Source organism: Tachysurus fulvidraco, chromosome 9, assembly GCF_022655615.1.
Source record: "Tachysurus fulvidraco isolate hzauxx_2018 chromosome 9, HZAU_PFXX_2.0, whole genome shotgun sequence".
NCBI lineage: Eukaryota > Metazoa > Chordata > Actinopteri > Siluriformes > Bagridae > Tachysurus > Tachysurus fulvidraco.
The window spans coordinates 17,920,704-17,938,855 of NC_062526.1; the positions used below are offsets into that span (position 1 = coordinate 17,920,704).

General features: G+C 40.0%; 2 pseudogenes; both read right to left on the reverse strand.

Moving 5' to 3' along the window:
• Positions 1–4,225, reverse strand: part of LOC125145502 — a 131,678-nt pseudogene extending 127,453 nt beyond the window's left edge.
• LOC113653643 overlaps positions 1–18,152 on the reverse strand; it is a 104,204-nt pseudogene that overhangs the window by 10,921 nt on the left and 75,131 nt on the right.

Here is an 18,152-nt window from a genome sequence, read left to right on the forward strand (position 1 = left end):
ACTGGAGTCAGAGGGAAAAGACGGAACTTAAAGATCTCGTGTGCTGACGATCTGAACCTGATTCACTTCTACAGGAAATCAGCTGAGAAACCTACAGAATAAACAAACTGATACACAAACTGATACACACTCCTGTTTTAAACACTATTAAAGACTGAAGCCTGAGTAGATCGATCTCTCTCTCTCTCTCTCTCTCTGTGTGTGTGTTTGTGTGTATGTATAAAATCACAGATGAAGAATGAAAACTACACAGAGAATTTGTACAGAGCATACAAATAAAACTATGTTTTTCTGGCTTTCCCTCAGCACCACTTCTCCAACACTGGGAAGGTTTGCTTACATCTAAATCACAACGAAAAGGTGCTGTTTCTGAGATCTATAAACATATTCTGGATTTCTGTGACCAAACTACCTCCAAAACAAAGACTGCTTGGGAAGGAGAACTGGGACGTCAGCTTGGGGACAGGTGGTGGGATAGTGTTGTGAATGGCTTTGGTAATGTCTCATGTGCTCGTCTCGCACTTATCCAGTTTAAAGTCATTTATGGGGTGCATTTTTCTAAATCTATTTTTCTATAGATTGCCTGAAATTTACCCAGATGTCGAGGACAAATATGACAGATGCTCTAATGCACTATGCCACCTGAGTCACATGTTTTTCTTCTGTCCATGACTATATAATTGTTGGTTGGGTTATTTCAGTACGATGTCCACTATTCTGGGAGTACATTTGCAACCCTGCTATATTTGGACTTTCAGATGAAGCATCTCAGTTAAACTGTATCCAAGAAGAAGTTATTAGTTTTACATCATTGTTGGCCAGATGTCACCTTCTTCTTCAGTGGAAGTCCTCTGTCCCACCATCTCACTCACAATGGCTAAAGGATTCAGCATTTTTTATTAATCTTGAGAAATTAAAATATACTATAAGAGTTAATACCTCCAAGTTTTTTTCATGAATGGCAACTGTTTATTTCATAGGCTTTCAGGTTTTACCGGATTAGGTTTTCTTTTTCTTTTGTAAATTTTAAATGACGTATTCGATAATTAAAAAGGGCCAGGACCCGGGGTGGGCGAGTGGGGGTGGTTTGTTATTTTCTTTTTACTTTCTTTCCATTATTGTTATTATTTTTATTGTTGCAGACCTGCCAACCTTGGAAAAAAATTTTGAGTAGCAACTTACTGCAGCGACGTGGCGCAAGGTCAGGCACATTTGCTGGTCAGTGTTGAGTTCACATGCTCACTTATCACAACTTTTTACTTAGCACATAGTTCTCACTCACCACCATATCTAGTTATTCAACATACAAGTAGACCATGAAGAACTCTTTTATTGAAAAGGCAACATAAAAACATGTCTCTTAAACATTACTTAAATACATGGGAAATTATAAATAACAAAAATCAACAAATAGCAGACTGTATAAATAACAAAAAACAAAGGGCTTTCAAAAGGTCTTTTAAACTTTATAAATAACTGAAAACTGCTATGTCTCTTGGACACATCAGACTACGGAAGCGTATTGCATTCACTTGAGGAAAAAAAATCTACTCTGTTTTTCTGAATTAACGACTTAATTATCTCAGAATTATGAGAATAATCTTCATGAAAAAAATTATTTTGCTCTGTTTTTCTGAATTAACGAGATCCCTTAAACTTGAAAGGCGGGACATGTTTACTTCCATGCAATCCACCCAAAATAGAGCTCCTGGCTGGATTTTGAGGGATCTCATTAATTCAGAAAAACAGAACAATTAATTTATTTTTTTTTATAAAAAATTCTCATAATTCTGAGATAATTAAGTCATTAATTCAGAAAAACAGAGTAGATTTTTTTTCCTCAAGTGAATGCAATACGCTTCCGTATCAGACAACAAAATAAATAAAATCTCAAAACGTGCGATATTTTCACACTAACAATAACAATACTTGGCTGCTACTAAAATAAAGAGTATAACGTTATGTGCATGATCGTTTGTGTATAATATCTGCATACTATTTTAACAACTCTTTATGTATTGCCATAAATTAGATCTAATGAACTAAACAGTAACTTCATATCCGACAACACATACATGTGTTAATTTTCTCAGCAATAATGCAAGACTCTAGACTTCACTATGGCCTTGACTGACTGATTATATAATAATACCTCCCTCATCATTTCTGCTTCTATTTCCCTGCTTTTCACAAAAAAATCTGATGTCCATCAGATGTGATCTACAGGAGCCAGTAACAATCGAGTCAGAATACGATTGATATTTATGACCGCGTGCTATAAAAGAGACACACAGACGCTCGCGGATATTGATTTCTGCGTGCTCGCGCCAGTTTGTCTTTTCCGTTAAAGTACGACGGCAATGCGTTTACAGGCATGACTTACGTTTCCTATATAAAATACTGGCAAATAATCAAATACGCAAAATCTGTGCATAAAACTTGAGGCACAACACCGGACACTTGGGCACATGCCCCAGTAAAGGAGTCTAACGACGCCTGTGGTTCGGCAGGCTGTGGTTCGGCTGGCCATTTACCTTTAAAACGTTAAGTCCTCACTTGTAAAAACCAGTCACTGTAAGAAGAATCGATGACGGACAGAGACAGATGAAAACCACATTCGTTTTGACGGCTCTCCACTTGTAGCGTTGAAGAGTTTAAACTGGCGCTATGATTGGTCGAATTATTATTTTCCCAGGTTGCTGCCCAATGCGGTTACTCCCATAGGCGCATTGCCTGGTGCGCAAATGCACAGACAGTTGGACTCAAAGGCATAAATTTTTTACAGTGCGTATTTTGAAGTGACAAATCGTAGCAGCGTACTTTGTCTAAATGTGTATCTGCTACACAAAATGCGTAAAGGTTGGCAGGTCTGTTGTTGTAATACTTTTTCTTTACTCCTTTTTCATGTAAAACTAAAATGGGATTCTGTATTGTTATTTGACTTTGTATGCAAGAAAAAGACTTCGCAAAAAAAAAAAAAAAACAAATAAAACTATAACGATCAGAATAATCCCATTTACATCAAGAACAAGAGATTCTTGAGAGAAACCAAACCCAAATCCCCACTGAACAATGTGTGTGTGTGTGTGTGTGTGTATTCCTCAGCTCCATCTCCTGATGTCTCCTATAAAAACAGAGAGAAAGAAACAGGATCAGCTCTGAGCTGAGATTTAATGTGAGCTCAGTCTTTTCTGCTGGAGTTTCAGTCCACACACATTTTTCTTCCATATGACACTGTAATCATCATCATGTCTTACTCTCTCACTTCACACAGTCACAAGTTAGCGGAGGAAGACTCTTCAGTAGCTGGAGCACGTATGAAGCCTGAAACACAGATGTTCTTCATGTCTAAACTCCTCATGTGAACCCTGATGAGGAATAAACTCATCCTGCTGAGGACGTTTTTCATCAAGTTTCCACCAGTTGATGTGTTTTAGTGAAGATGAGACACTGGGATGGTTTCTGCAGGAAAGGAGGAACAGCAGAAACGTTGAAGCTTCACCACACTGTTAAAGAGCATCTGCTGTGAGCAGCACAGGAGACAAGAAACAGCATCTTCATCACTTTCTAATCATTATCACTCTTTAAAGTGTTTGTAAACTGTTAGAATGAAAACATCCTTAAAGTTTCAGTTACTTTTTCTTCTTTTTTCTCTTTGGTCTGAAAAGTCTTTCTCTGTTTAACTGAAATAAAACGTCGCTGTTCTGCTGAAAGATTTTGGTCTTTTCACACTGAACTATCTGAAGAACGTCACCTCATTTCCCCCACAGTGAAGTTCAGAGTTATTGGTCATGTGATCAAGATTTTCTGTCTACAAAGATGCGAAAGAGTTTCGAGTTGGACAGAAAAGTAGATTTACACTTTTAATGTACGGCTTTTAAAGAATCAACTAATTTTTATGTAGAGATTTAAATAATCACAACTCAGGAGAAGTGTGTGTGTGTGTGTTACAGTAACAGAACACACACTTTACCTTTCCTCTCCAGAGTCTCTTTGCCGTAAGACACATACTTTTTTAACCACTCGATACAGGTGTTCTCCAGGTAGTTCTTCTCACCCACAGTGTCACCACGATCATTATCCCACTTGTTCTTGGAGATCACAGCTTGTGGTTTAGCTGCAGATCCAAACTGAGGAAATCTTTTCCATCATAACCAAACTGTGTGTATCCTCTAACAGTCCCGTCATCATCCAGCTCACAGCCGTACATCACCTGTATTGTGTGAACTCCTGCACCCACACACAGTTAGTTGTTTTGTTTCTCTTCAAAGGCAGAAAGTGTAGTAAGTGAAGTGATGTGAAGTTACAGTGTTACAGTGAGTAATAAACCCAGTGTTTAACCCTGAACACGACGTGTAGCTGCAGTAATGTCATGTGTAGCGCTGATTAAAGTTACACACTGCATCTAAACACTGTGACTTTCTCAGTTCTGAAACACTGAACAACGTGTTCGTTTGTGTGTTTCATTTATTTCAGTACGACGACGTCACGTCACGTCACTCACACACGCTGATCAGGAGAGCGCAGTGACGCTAACACAGCACACAGTAGAAGACACTACGGTCTTCAAGAAGGAGAATCCACCTGGTTTCCTGTTTCTCCTGCAGCTTCCTGTGAAGATCAGCTGAAGACTGAAGTGTGAGTTTCACTACTGCTGAGGAACAGAGGAATCCACAGAACCTCCTCAAAGCTCTCACAACATCTGGCTGGGACACGTCCTGACCTTCAGAGAGAGATTAGCACAGACACGCTGGCTAACTGATGCCTGCTAGCTTCGTTACTGATGTGAACGTGAGCAGAGTTTCTCCAACAGCACGTGGAAGAGTGAAGTTCATCAGCGAGACCTTCATCAACCTCATCTTCATTAGAATCCTGCAGAGAAACTCCATCCTCCTCTTCATCAGGATTACAGATGCCGACACGGTGTCTCTCAGAGTCACTGGTGTGTGTGGTAGTGAGGGGGCGGAGCTTCATGTCATCAGACAATCCCAAAAATTCACCATATGACATCATCAGGATGATTTTCATTAATCAGGTGACCGACTCGGCTGCTGGGTTTATTTACACCATCCATCAGTTCCATCAGTGTTTCAGTCGCATGCTCAAATTCGGACAGTTTGGTTTTACACAATCGTCTACGGCAACGATTCTTTTAATCATCGATCCGTCTAACAATCATTTTTTACTTAACTGATCAGTTGGATGATGTATAAAATGGATGAATGTGAAAAGTAGTGGTGTATAAACCTCTCTGCAGCGTGACAGACTCTGAACTAATGAAACATGGGCTCAGTAACTGCAGCATCAGATTTCTGACATTAATCTGATGATCAGTCGCAGCATGACAGCGTGCTCAGGGGTGGGGTGTGTGTGTGTGTGTGTGTGTTTCAGCTGCGTCCGAAACCGCTTACTTCCATCCAATAATTAGGCGAAGTAGTGCTTAGGTGGCGGTTTTGGACGCAGGGTAGTATACCATCTATCAAGCTGATGCCTCGCGTCTCTACTTCTAATGACTTTTTATGGCGGATGGCAAACCAACTTTTGGTGCATTCACTGCCACCAAATGGACTGGAGTGTGAAGCACTAGTAAGCAGATGACGCCTCACGACTCAATCATCCTCGCGTCTTTTGACCAATCAGCAAGTTTGTTTCTAACGATTTGGCAAACTTTAGCAACCAGTACCCAAGTTATAAAGCATAAAATAAAGTGTAGACTGTTAGTAAGTCAAGTAAGTTTGTCGTGATACATTTTTAACTAACGTTACTGCATCGAACTTTTACCAATTTGTTATTAAGCTTGTTAAGTCAGGGATGGACAACAGGAACTGACAGGCAAGGCCCTTGTACAGACCGCAGTGTCTATAAATGAGGCCCGCAGGGACATATTAAACTAGGAATATTAATTTTTAAAACATTCGAAATGTCAGTCACAAAATAGCGTTCTGTTTATGATGTTATTTAAGGCTGCACATGCCATCAAGGATGTCTTATCTAAGAAAAGTAACGTTAATCATAATTAAAACGACTTTGCATTGTTTATGGTTTAAATGCTAGTGGATTGACACGAAAAGTCGCATTTTACAATAAAATCATGAATGTGATGGCAAGTGTGTTTTAAACAGTCCTGACTGAGCAATTTAAAGAAAGCAATAAAATATTTAAAAAACACTGTTGCCAGAAGATCTTCATCTCTATCTATCATCTCTGCCCTGCACTAAATGAATCCTCATCTATCTTAACCTTAAGAGAAACAGATAAATCTAAAACTTATGCTTGTACTGTTGGAGGGGAACACGAATGCATCATGCTGTCAGTCACTGAGTGAACCCCCTTTTTTAATCGTAAACTTCAGAGAAACAAATTTGATAATGTGCCATGGGCGTTTTATGTCTATAATTGTGTATTGTGTAAATGTGTCTATATCATTACATGGACCAGAACAGGACGAAAACAATGTGCATTTAGAGCCTCTGCTGCATTTGTATGATTATATGTACATTAATGTATGTGTGCTTGTTGTTGATCCATTTCAGTTGCTGAAGCCATTCCTTCACCAAGTCTCCAGGGCATACATTACATGTGCCAAATACCTTCAGAAAAGCTGCCTCTGCAGAGCAAGACCCTGCAGTGTTTGTCTGCCATTGATCCAGGTGTGAGAGGGCACTCTCAAACTGGGTTTGAATTAAAGAAGCTCACACACATGTTGAGTCACATGCTGCCACCTGATGTTGACACCCACCAGGAGATTCTTCATTATAGTGCGGACCAGGCCCTGCCCACTTTTACAGACGGAGATGATATTGTGTCATGGTGGGCCTCAGTCTTTGAAACAGGCAAATATCCAGGCCTGCGCCAAGCTGTAAAAGCTGCCTTGTCCATTTTCCATGCTCCCTTGGTGGAATCGTCCTTCAATCTGATGGGTGACATCATAGACCCAAGACGCACCGGCATGAGCATCACTACCTTCAGTTCCATCCAGACTGTGAAGTACAGTTTGATGTCTAGGAATCAGAGTTAGAGTTAGAGATGTTCAGGAGGGATGATGTCAAGTTTGGGCCAGTGGACAAGAAGCTATGCATGAACATCTTTTCTGCGGGTGGAAGAGACAAGGCCCAGCGAGAAAGGAATTTGATGAGAGTCAAAGAGAGAAGGTTGGAGTTTGACAGCCAGCCAACCACAAGTGCTGCAGAAAAACGATTTATTTCGAACCTTGTCACCTTTTTCACCTCTTGTGAGTTTGCAGGTATGAGAAGATATTTTCTCCAACAGTTCTGCAGGTTTTTCTCTGCACTCATGCATCTGATCTACATTTCAAACCCTGTTGTGTTTCATTCTGATCAGACAAATGAAACATAAAGACAGATAAATAAAGCGTCTGATGTTCACTTCAGTTTTCTGGCACGTAAGGTGACTGATGTTCGGCCTGTGGCATCGACTCCATCAGGCTTTGGACTGGAATGGAGCTTTCAGTGCTGGAGTGAAGATTCATCAATCAGCTGTCTTTGGATCCAATCTGAAGCGGGATGGAGACATTCTGACTTTCTGACCCACAAGATGTACACAAATATTTATTGTGTACACTGAAGATGTGGCTTTGGTCAGTGCTGAATTCTGAGAGCTTTACTGCACACTGCTCAACACTGCAGGGTCTGAAAGGAGGAAACGTCCATCATGCAGACGAAACGTTCCTCTGAGATCCAATAAGACGTCGTACAGCTACTGACTTTCTGACCGACAGAGACGAAATCATCTGATTGGACAGGAGAGATACAAAAATCTGACCAATCAGTGTGCAGCACAGTAGGAGAAGCAGATCAACAACAACAGCTCAGGATAAAGCAGAAACTTCTCCCCCCGAGCGCAGACTAAAGATTTCGATCCAAACATCATTCCCATGAACACACAGGTGATGTGACGAGTCCACGGTGTAGTGTGATGTAGTAAAACGTCCTGTAGAGCGGCGCTCTGTGCTGTAAGCAGCTCCACCTTCACTTCAGTGTGTTTTCAGTCTCAGTGACATGATGAAGCACAGAGCAGCACCAGACACAACCGTCTACTGAATTAATCTTATTTACTGCCTCCTCTTTTTATTACTGACTTTTATTCATCACATGTCCTGTAGCTCTACAATAGTTCACAATAAACTAGCTGTTTAGTACAATTAACCATTAGTTTAACTGCTTAGTACAATTAACTACTAGTTCAACAGTGCAGTAGAAATATTGAGTCTAACAGCAGGCTAGTGGAGCTGACAAACTTCAATAATTACATAGTAAAACAGTTCACGAAACATTAAATAGCTGTTCTGCACACAAACACACACACACACACACACACACACACACACACACACACCTGTATAATACACACCCCTGTGTGTGTGTGTGTGTGTTTGTGTGCAGAACAGCTATTTATTCCGGGTGTAACTGCAGTGATGATTTACTGCAGCGAGTGTGTGACTGTAAACGTGTAAAAACACACATTAACATTACATCACTAACTCAACACACACTAGAAATACTATAAAGATGAAACAGACATAATAATAATAATAATAATAATAATAATAATAATAATAATAATAATAATAATAATAAAGTGAGTATTTCTGTTTTACTTGGTGAGAGATTTATTTATTTATTAACTGTATTATTTGTGTAACTTTGTCAGATTTACCCTTATCACAGCTTTATCATTAAACTTTATTATTAGAGAGTAAATAAATGTAGTAAAGACAGTAAACATTAGTGATAGCCGGTTCGTGAACGAATCGTTCTTTTGAACCGGTTCTTTTTAGTGAACTGGATGAACCAGTTCACCAAATCGGACTGATTGGTTCTAAACAGTTCGCGTCTTGAGTCAGCGCTGATCCACAAGTTACTAAAGTTACTCACTTTCGGTCTTGCCTGACAGTCGGTCCGGCTCTAAATAAACTAATATCCCGGAGTATATGTAACTCCTGTACATTGAACTGAGACATGTTGTGCTGAGAGAACTGTGAACTCGAGCTGTTGATACTGCGCATGCGTGAAACACTGAACCGATACAGCGAATCATAAGTACAGAACTGAGAACTGTTTCTTTCGGACACGTCCGAGAACCGATGAGCTGTTGTTACTGTGCATGCTTGAATAACTGAACTCAGGGGCGTAGATTACGCGGGGGACGCGCACTTTTTATAAAAAGTAAATTCGTCCCCATCACTTTAGTGAGTTGTGTTCACCACATGTTGAGGTTTTAATGGAGCAATGTATATAAATGCAAAGTGATTTCAAATTCAAAGAGACAAGAAAGTTTAAGATAGTCTATACATGACGTTCTTTCTTTTTTTTTGCTTGTTTTAAATATTTTATTTGAGAACCAATTTTTGCATCATGTTATGAGTTTATTCTATTAACGATTACAGACGTTTTTTTCCCTCCCACATCTGTTGAGCAGCTACCATATAAGTGAATGTGTACTATAGATATGTTGTCACTACAGAAATAATAATGCATAAGAAATATATTTTCCATGCAGCTCGCACTACTGTAATGTTTTGAGTCCTTTTATTATAGTCATTGTACTATCTGGATCTCTTAACCATATGGCAGGACAGACAGGAGCAGAAAATAGGGCCTGAAATCTGTAGCACAACTGAATCTTAAAGTCAGAAACTGAGAAAAAGCATAGCCGCCCTTGGTCACAGTCCAACAACACGCCAATCTTCCCAGGAGGCTTCTCAGAAATCAGGTTCACCTCCTAATTATAGGAGGCAAAAAATCCAGTGCCGGAATGTTTTGGGATATTTTTGTCCTCCTTCCCTGTTGTTAAAGTGCATTTGTTCTCTTTCGACTCTGAGACACACTCCTCTTCTTCTGTTACTTCTTCCACCAGTGCTTGAGTTATTTCTGTTTTGTGCTTGTCCTGAAGATGAACGCCCTTGGTCATATCGTTTTTTAAGATATGCTTCGAGTTTGCTTTTCTTTGATTCCAGATTGGGCATCTTTATCTTCACAGCACCTTCCTTAGCCAGTGACTTTGGTAGCATTACTTCCTCATCTTTTACTTCAGTATTGTTAGTCAACTTGTCAGTATCCTCGTTATCCCCTTTGTTCTGCCACCTGACACACCAGGAGCTGCTGTCTTGACCCAAACTCTGGTAACGGTCCTGACTGATCTTGTATGTCACACCCACAGCCCAGTTGCTGCCTTCGCCCTCTGGTGGCTGAACCTCCCAGTAATGCTGCCCCCTGCTGAACTATTGAGAGCACAGAACCCTGAAGCCTATCGCTTTGTTGACCTGGTAGTCTTTCCAGGTAAGTCGCCCACTGTGCACCACAGTGACCGCCAGGCCATCTTCAGAGAGAAGCACAGAGGCACTAGGCGTGATTAGATCAAAGGTCACTCCACTGGAATATTTCAAAAGATTACCACGTCGTTTGCTGTGGCCGCTGACAATACTGAAGTCACCTGATGTCAAATCTTTGTCTCGTGTTTCCTCTCTTCTTTGCAGCAAGTTGCTGAGCTGAGATTCCAGACTACTGTTAAGTTTCTGAAGATCCAATATCATCTTCTCCACAGCTTGGCCATCCAGCTGAACATCCTGCAGTTGACCAGCCCCTGGAGGTAGTACTGGTAGAGGCTGAAGAAAGTTGAAGTAGGAGTGATTGCATCTGCACTCATCAAGCTTTTTCATGATCTGAGATATGGAAAGCATACGATTATTCATCTGATCTTCCTGTTATATATTTTGGAGAGCTCTCGTCCTCTCTGCTTCTATAAAGGATATTGCTCTGTTCTGGGCCAGGTTAATATTGTTCAGTAGTGCTTCAAAGCAGAGCTGTACATCTTCAATCATCTTTGCTGCAGCATTCGTTACACCATCTGACATAATATCCAATGCTTCCAAGTGTTCATTAGTGGCATCCTTTGTCCTGGGCTTTTGTTTTCAACTGGCTCGATTGCAGCCTTCCAGTCCATCCTCATTACTTCCACGGAGCGGGTGTTACACTTTCGATGCTTTGCTGTACACTGCCAACAGATGGCAGCCCCGTGGTTCAAGCAGAAAACCTCAAGCAATTTGCCATGCTTATTACACAGCAGATCCGTGATGTCTGAAACTGGTGAGCACAGGCAGTGTTTAGCTAGCACCTGACTATTCAAATGGGGTGTTAAGTGCACACTGCAAAAGCCCGCCAGGCACGTCACACAGGTCTTGACTGCTGTCAACAGATGTCACAGTTGACCATTTTTTCACTTGGACATGAGACATCCTCAGACTGTGGCCACACCTTCGCAACAGGCTCCATTATAGCACTAAGGATAGTGTTGGTCTTTAGAACTGGCTTTGAGGTGAACAAACTGCGCCAGTGGGGACAAAAAAGTTTGACAAGCGAAATTTCCAGTGTTTGCTAATGCAGGTTATACAAAAGTTGTGCCCACATGGTGTAGTCACAGGATCACTGAGGAGAGTCTGGCAGATGGAGCAAATTAGCTCATCTTCTGGGAGAAATAGTGGAATAAGGGATGACTTGGAAGCCATCTCTTGTTTACTTGTGTATCTCCACGGTGCTGATAAACTCCAGCGTGTTTATCATGAGCCTATACATGACGTTCACGGCAATCAGTCACTCACTTGTCACGTCATCATCACGCGCCCCCAGTACTGTAGCTCGAGTCGCACCCGCCGTCCAGCATTCGGTTACGATGAGCTCAAAGCGGCAAAAAACGCTTCACTCCTTTTTTATAAAAATGTCAAGCAGTGCAAGTTGGCATATGGTATCCGAATTGTGTTGCACAATGTTTAGTAACTCTGCCTCTTGTTCTTTTTGAATAATTAGCACGTTTTAATTTAAAGGATTATAAGGAAAAATAGCTGCTTTGACAAACATTATATAAACTCTTTTATAACGTTTTTTGTTTTAACAAGTGTGTTATCAAAACCCTTCAAATAAGAATAAAGATAATGTTGAACTGAGATTTTACAGCATGTTTAACTCTGCCAATTCTACATAATATCAAGTATGTGTCACTGTATGTACACGACAGAGACGAGGACGACGAATAGTGACATTAAAGATGCCCCCCCCCTTTTTTAAATGATGGCTACGCCCCTGACTGAACTGATACAGCAACAAATGGAAATGGTTATGATTTAATGTCTTATCAACGTATGAGTGTTTAACTCAGTTACATTAGTTTTTGAAACAACTGATGGAGCGAAAGAAACATTTCAAATTTATGCTTTTTTGTAAGTTTTTGTAAGTTGATGAAGATTAGTTTATTAACTTTATATCTTTAAGACACGTAAAACACCCACGTTTGCACATCAATGCCTGTACTGGGTGTTTTAGTTGCAAAACTTAAATGTAAGAAACGTTTTCAACTAAAGTTATGATTACAAAGCAATTTTCAAATGTGTTAATATGATTGTATTAATATCTGCCAGTTTGCGGAAAAGAACCGAACTTCCCCTCACTAGTAAACATTACAGAACTCACCTGCTGATGAAAGATGAAGATGAACACAAAAAAAAAATAAAAACACAATTAACTCAACAAAATCCACACAACACACCACTGAAACATTAACAGAGAAAAAGAAGAAAAACGTGCAAACTTTGTATTAATGATGTAATAATTATTAGTTAACTTCAGTAAAAGTTTATGATTTTGTGATGAAAACAGGTGTAAGAAATTACAGAAATTGCACCCAAATTCCACGCCAAGGTACACATCTAAAAGAGCTCATTCCTAAAAAGGTTTAAGTATCATAAGGTAATACGTTTAGGACTCGATTCAATTATAAATATGGGAACGGCAGCAGGACATCAAGGATCACCATTGATGTTGAATGATGTTGAAATTGGTGTTGAATGACAAATGATTACCATTTAAAGTGACTATTTGACTGATAACAATTGTAACAATAACAAGACAAGGTATATGTGACTGTGATTAACATTTAAAGACATCTGGCTAAATAACAAGGTGTGACCCAGCCATTTGGGAGACACTCAGTTCTTACGCTCAATACACATTCAAAGCAGAACTTAAACTACAAAGAAGAAAACAGTATAAAATGCATGAGCAGGATTTGCTCTGGGTTCTGACCGACTCCGACAAACCCAAACTACGCCATGTATTTTGTCACTGCTATGCTGGAATAAACTTCTTGTTCTTGATTAAGATCTTCAACATCATCTTCTTATTTTTACACAACGCATTTTTTATTTCTTACATTGGCGAGCCAGCCAGGAGCGGATTCCAAAAAAAAAAGGAGTGGGGAAAGGTAAGAAAAGCGGTATTTTCTTCTTTTACGCTGTTTTTTTTATTCAGGGAACCCAATCGTTTAAAAAAAAAAAACCTAAAAAAGAAATGTTTTAGTGTAGAATAGAACATAGAGTATAGTTCCATTCCAGTGTAAATCCATATTGCATTAATGTTGTTGTAACCTTGATTGTGAGACTATAAACATTGTCATTTAGGAGTGTTATCACGCTACTTTTTGTACTGGTCCCCACACAGATGTTGCTGCTGGAAAGCGCGGTTATCGAGCTGCCGTTTATAAACATCGTTGGCAAAAAAAAAACACTGTTGCCCTTGGGCGTTTATTCACGCAATAAACTGTTGTGTGACAGACAGATAGACACGCCAAGAGATGCACTGGCAGCACTGCACAGCTAATTTAGCTAGTCAGATAAAGACTAGAGACAGAATCACATCAACTTAACTTTACTGTTACAGTATTTGCACTTGATCAAACTTGAAGATAACAAATGTTTACCCGATTGCTGTTCTGACATTCATGGCCAGATGGATAACTCTGCTTCATATTGTCATATACACAGCAGGGGCGATTCTAGGGTCAGAGCTTTAGGGGTGCTGAGCTCCTTTTTAGGGGTGCTGAAGCTAAGGATATAATCAAAAGGCACACAGAGGCATGTCATTTTAAATGTCTTTATTATTATTAGTGTTATTATTATTATTATTATTATTATTATTATTATTATTATTATTATTATTATTAGACTTTTAACTTTTTATTAAATGACAAATTCCTTTCACAAGATCATTATGGACTGTCCCTAGTCTCTCACCTGATTCTGTCTTTTTTTCTTTTAAAGAACTGTTGTATGTCCATTGCTCACTGGCAGGCCACACACACACACACACACACACACACACACACACACACACACACACACACACACACACACACACACACACACACACACAGTGTGTGTGTGTGTGAGAGAGAGAGAGAGAAAGAAATGATAGGAGTTCAGGAGTTAAGCCTGGTTCAGGTTAAATCCTCTGTGTGTGAGGAATGAATAAATACAGCAAAAGAAAAACATTAAACTTTCTTTTATTGTCTAGTTTGATAGTCAGCCACAAGTGAAAAATAAAGATCTAAATCTAGGAATGAATAACAATTCATTTAAAAAGCCACAGTGAGTGTTTTCACAGTGATATGGCGTTTGTTTTCACTATGGTCCAAACGCCAGGGCTTTGGATCGGCTCTGACCGCCCACGTCCACCGAACACCAACACCGAGAAGCGTTTCCTGAATACTAGCTCTCTCGGACTACACCTCCCAGAATCCACCACTGACTCTGATTGCTCTACCACCTGTTCCTCATCAACCGCTTCCTATAAAGACTGAACGTGAACTTGACACCAATGCGAAGTCTTGATCTGTTCCGGTAATCATTCTGAGCAATTCCCGTGTTTTCTCTGTTCTGGTTTCTGCTTCTGTGTTTTCGTTTTGCGATTGTTTGCTGCCTGCTCTCTGATATTGTGTTTACTTGCCTTGACCTTGCCTGTACGACTACGAGTTTGTCTTTACTAAAAGCTGCAAATGGATCATCCGCCTTACGACTCTTCGTTACAGTAAGGACAATGTGCTGGAGATAAATGAAAGTCATTTATTCATCTCCTTTAAACAGAAAGACACTCCATCATAACTCAGAGCACCGTACAGACAGACAGTGTTGAGTTAACAGTGTGTGTGTGTTTTACACCGTAACAACACTCTCCTCACAGTAGAAACGTGGCTTGGTGTGGAGGGTGGGTCACATGTCTCTTGTTATGGCTGGGTCTCTCCTCCAATAACAGCACAGATACCAAAATGTCCTGTATCATCAGTAACCAGGGAGAAATGACGAGCAGGTTAGTGAGTCGTGAGATCTACTCATACATACACAATGTGCTAATATACACATCTAATACACCCCTACACACACACCACATCACAACACACATCTCCTACACAATTAAACTATACAGACATGTAATACACCACTATACACATCTAAACCATTACACAACTACACATAATGTACCACTACATATAATACACTTTGAAAATGAAAGTGCATGAAATCAAATGAGGACATTAAGATTGTGCTGAATTTCAACTCTTCAAACCGATTCTGATTCTCACACACACACATTTGGTAAACCAGTGAGTCAGTGGAGCTTGGAAAATCCCTTAAATTCCAGAAAATGCTAAGACTTTCGATAATAAAGAGCTCCCTCTGCTAGTACACTGAGTTACTGCATGCGTACACACACGAGTCAAGGGTCAAGAAGTTTTTATTGTCATGTAGCAGAGCGGTAGGGGAAAGAATGTAACAATTCTATGTTAAAGATTTGTAAAATGCCACAAAAGGCCCCTAAGGGCACAACATTCGACTACGCCACCCCTGAATTTATGAGGGGAACAGTCCCAAAAGGACACAGGTTCGTTACCAAAGGATGAGCAAGAGACGAGGGCACGAGAATAACACTAACACAAATTACAGTTTGTGCAGGATTAAGATTCTCAAAAGAAATGTAAAATCTTCAGTCACTAAACACGAAATCAAATAGACAGGACACAAAACATATACTTTAAATGACCAGGCCTTTCAAGAGCAGGAGATAACACCTAACCCAGCTACAGCACAGTGTCAAGCCACACAACTCTCACGTGTGGAAGGTACACATCAAACACAGCACACAGTGTAAAACCACCCTTAATAGGTACAGCAACTATTTCCTCCCCCTCAAAGATGACCCACCCAAGTATATCAAAAGTAAACTCAAACAAAACCAAAACAAATTAAATGCAGAAACAAATCAACATTACAAAACCAAAACAAACCAGAAATTCCTCTCGATTTATATGAAATATGCTCACAATATAAGTCAAACAAAATAACAAAACTAATCAATAATGAAACCAACTAGCCCTGACTCAGAGGGGGCAAAAGACCTACTTATTGACCGTATGAGATGGTATCGATTGACGATAGTTAGTACATACAGATTTTCTAGATTTACTATCACTAATACAGATTTTGTACATAAAAATTTATAGTGCATACTTCAAACAAACAAGATACACAGAGGAGTGCTAAGACAAGTAACATCAAATAAATAAAAACAACAAAACTAAGACATCGACTATGTGACTCACTGTTAAACACCTCAGCAGAGGGAAGAGTTGATGTAAAACAAACACAGAGCTGCCGACTAAAATACCGGCACACGGCGTGAAGCCCCATTGTGCCGAGTTGGAGTCAGAGCGACCCACAACAGTATTCTCAGAGGCAAAACAGCAGCGCAGTCATACCCATGGACGTAACCTTCTCATCCCTCAGAAAGTGGTTGGACAACCAGATCAACCTGCAGCGATTAGCAAATAAACTCTCACTAAATGCAATCATCTTCACCAGATTGACTTTTCTGGTTCACAAACTGGATGCCATCCCACACCTGAGATAGCAGACAGCCCACGCCAACAACAGCGGGACAATATTGTCCTGGGGGAAAACCATGAATGTGGTCCCACGAGAGGGCGGTGCCAGCAATAACCCATAGCCAGGTAACCCGAAACCTGCCTTTATATAATTTATTCACTTATCACGTGACCCAACATGCAATTAGTCTCATTCACTCTGCTACAGTCATTTCAACCATATATACTGTAGCTGTTGCAGTACACAGTAAAATAAGACATTTCTCCAGGACCATGGTGCTACATAAAACAAAGATAGAGCTAAGGACTTAGTAAGTTAGTCCTAGATACATGAAGTGCATCTGTGCAACCTGGTGCAAACAGTGCAAGACAAAAGACAGTGCAAACAAAAAATACAAGACATTACATAAAAGACAATACACAACAGCAACGCCGACCAGTGTACATACTGTATGTTCTATAGTGCATGTGCAGAAATACTGGAATGAACACTTAATATAGTAGCAGCAGTTATATGAAGTGTGTAATAACAGCATATAAACATTTTGATATAGTTGGTGCTGTGTACATGGATGTATATTGCAAGAGTACCTTTTTCCAGACTGCATTAAGGTGACGAGTGTGTGTGAGGGGTGTGTGTGTTTATCCACAATGTTGTTGGCTTTGCGGATGCAGCGTGTGGTGTAAGTGTCCATGATGAAGGGAAGAGAGACTCCAACGATCTTCTCAGCTGTCCTCACTATACCCTGCAGGGTCTTGCGATCCGAGATGGTGCAGTTCCCAAACCAGACAGTGATGCAGGTGCTCAGGAAACTCTCAATGGTCCTTCTGTAGAACATGGTCAGGATGTGGGGAGGGAGATGTGCCTTTCTCAGTCTTCGTAAGAAGTAGAGACACTGCTGGGCTTTCTTAGTGATGGAGCTGGTGTTGAGTGAAATAAAGTACATATTAATACGATTTTATTTTCATTTTAACCATATATAGCTGATGCTGTACATAGTGAAATGAGACAACGTATCTCCAGGAACCCGGTGCTACATAAAAAAACACAGAGCTAACAGCTTAAAGTGTGCAACAACATTGTGAGACAAAAGACAGTACAAACAGACAATAAAAAACACTTCAAGATAAATACACAGAACAGCGCCATCCAGTGTACATACTGTATATTATACAGTACATTGTGCAAAAATAAAGGATTTTGAAGAAAGAGGGTTCTAGTAAACATATATACACTTGTGTAATAGTAATATTAGTAACAGTTTGATGAGTATTGAAATGTGGTGTGTAAAAACTGAAAAAAACTGTACTGAATGTACAGGACAACATGTGCAAGGATGGAAAAACAGTGTGCAGAACCAGCATGTAAACAGTTTAATATGGGGGTACTGAAGACATGGATGTATACAGAATGTGTTTGAGTGTGT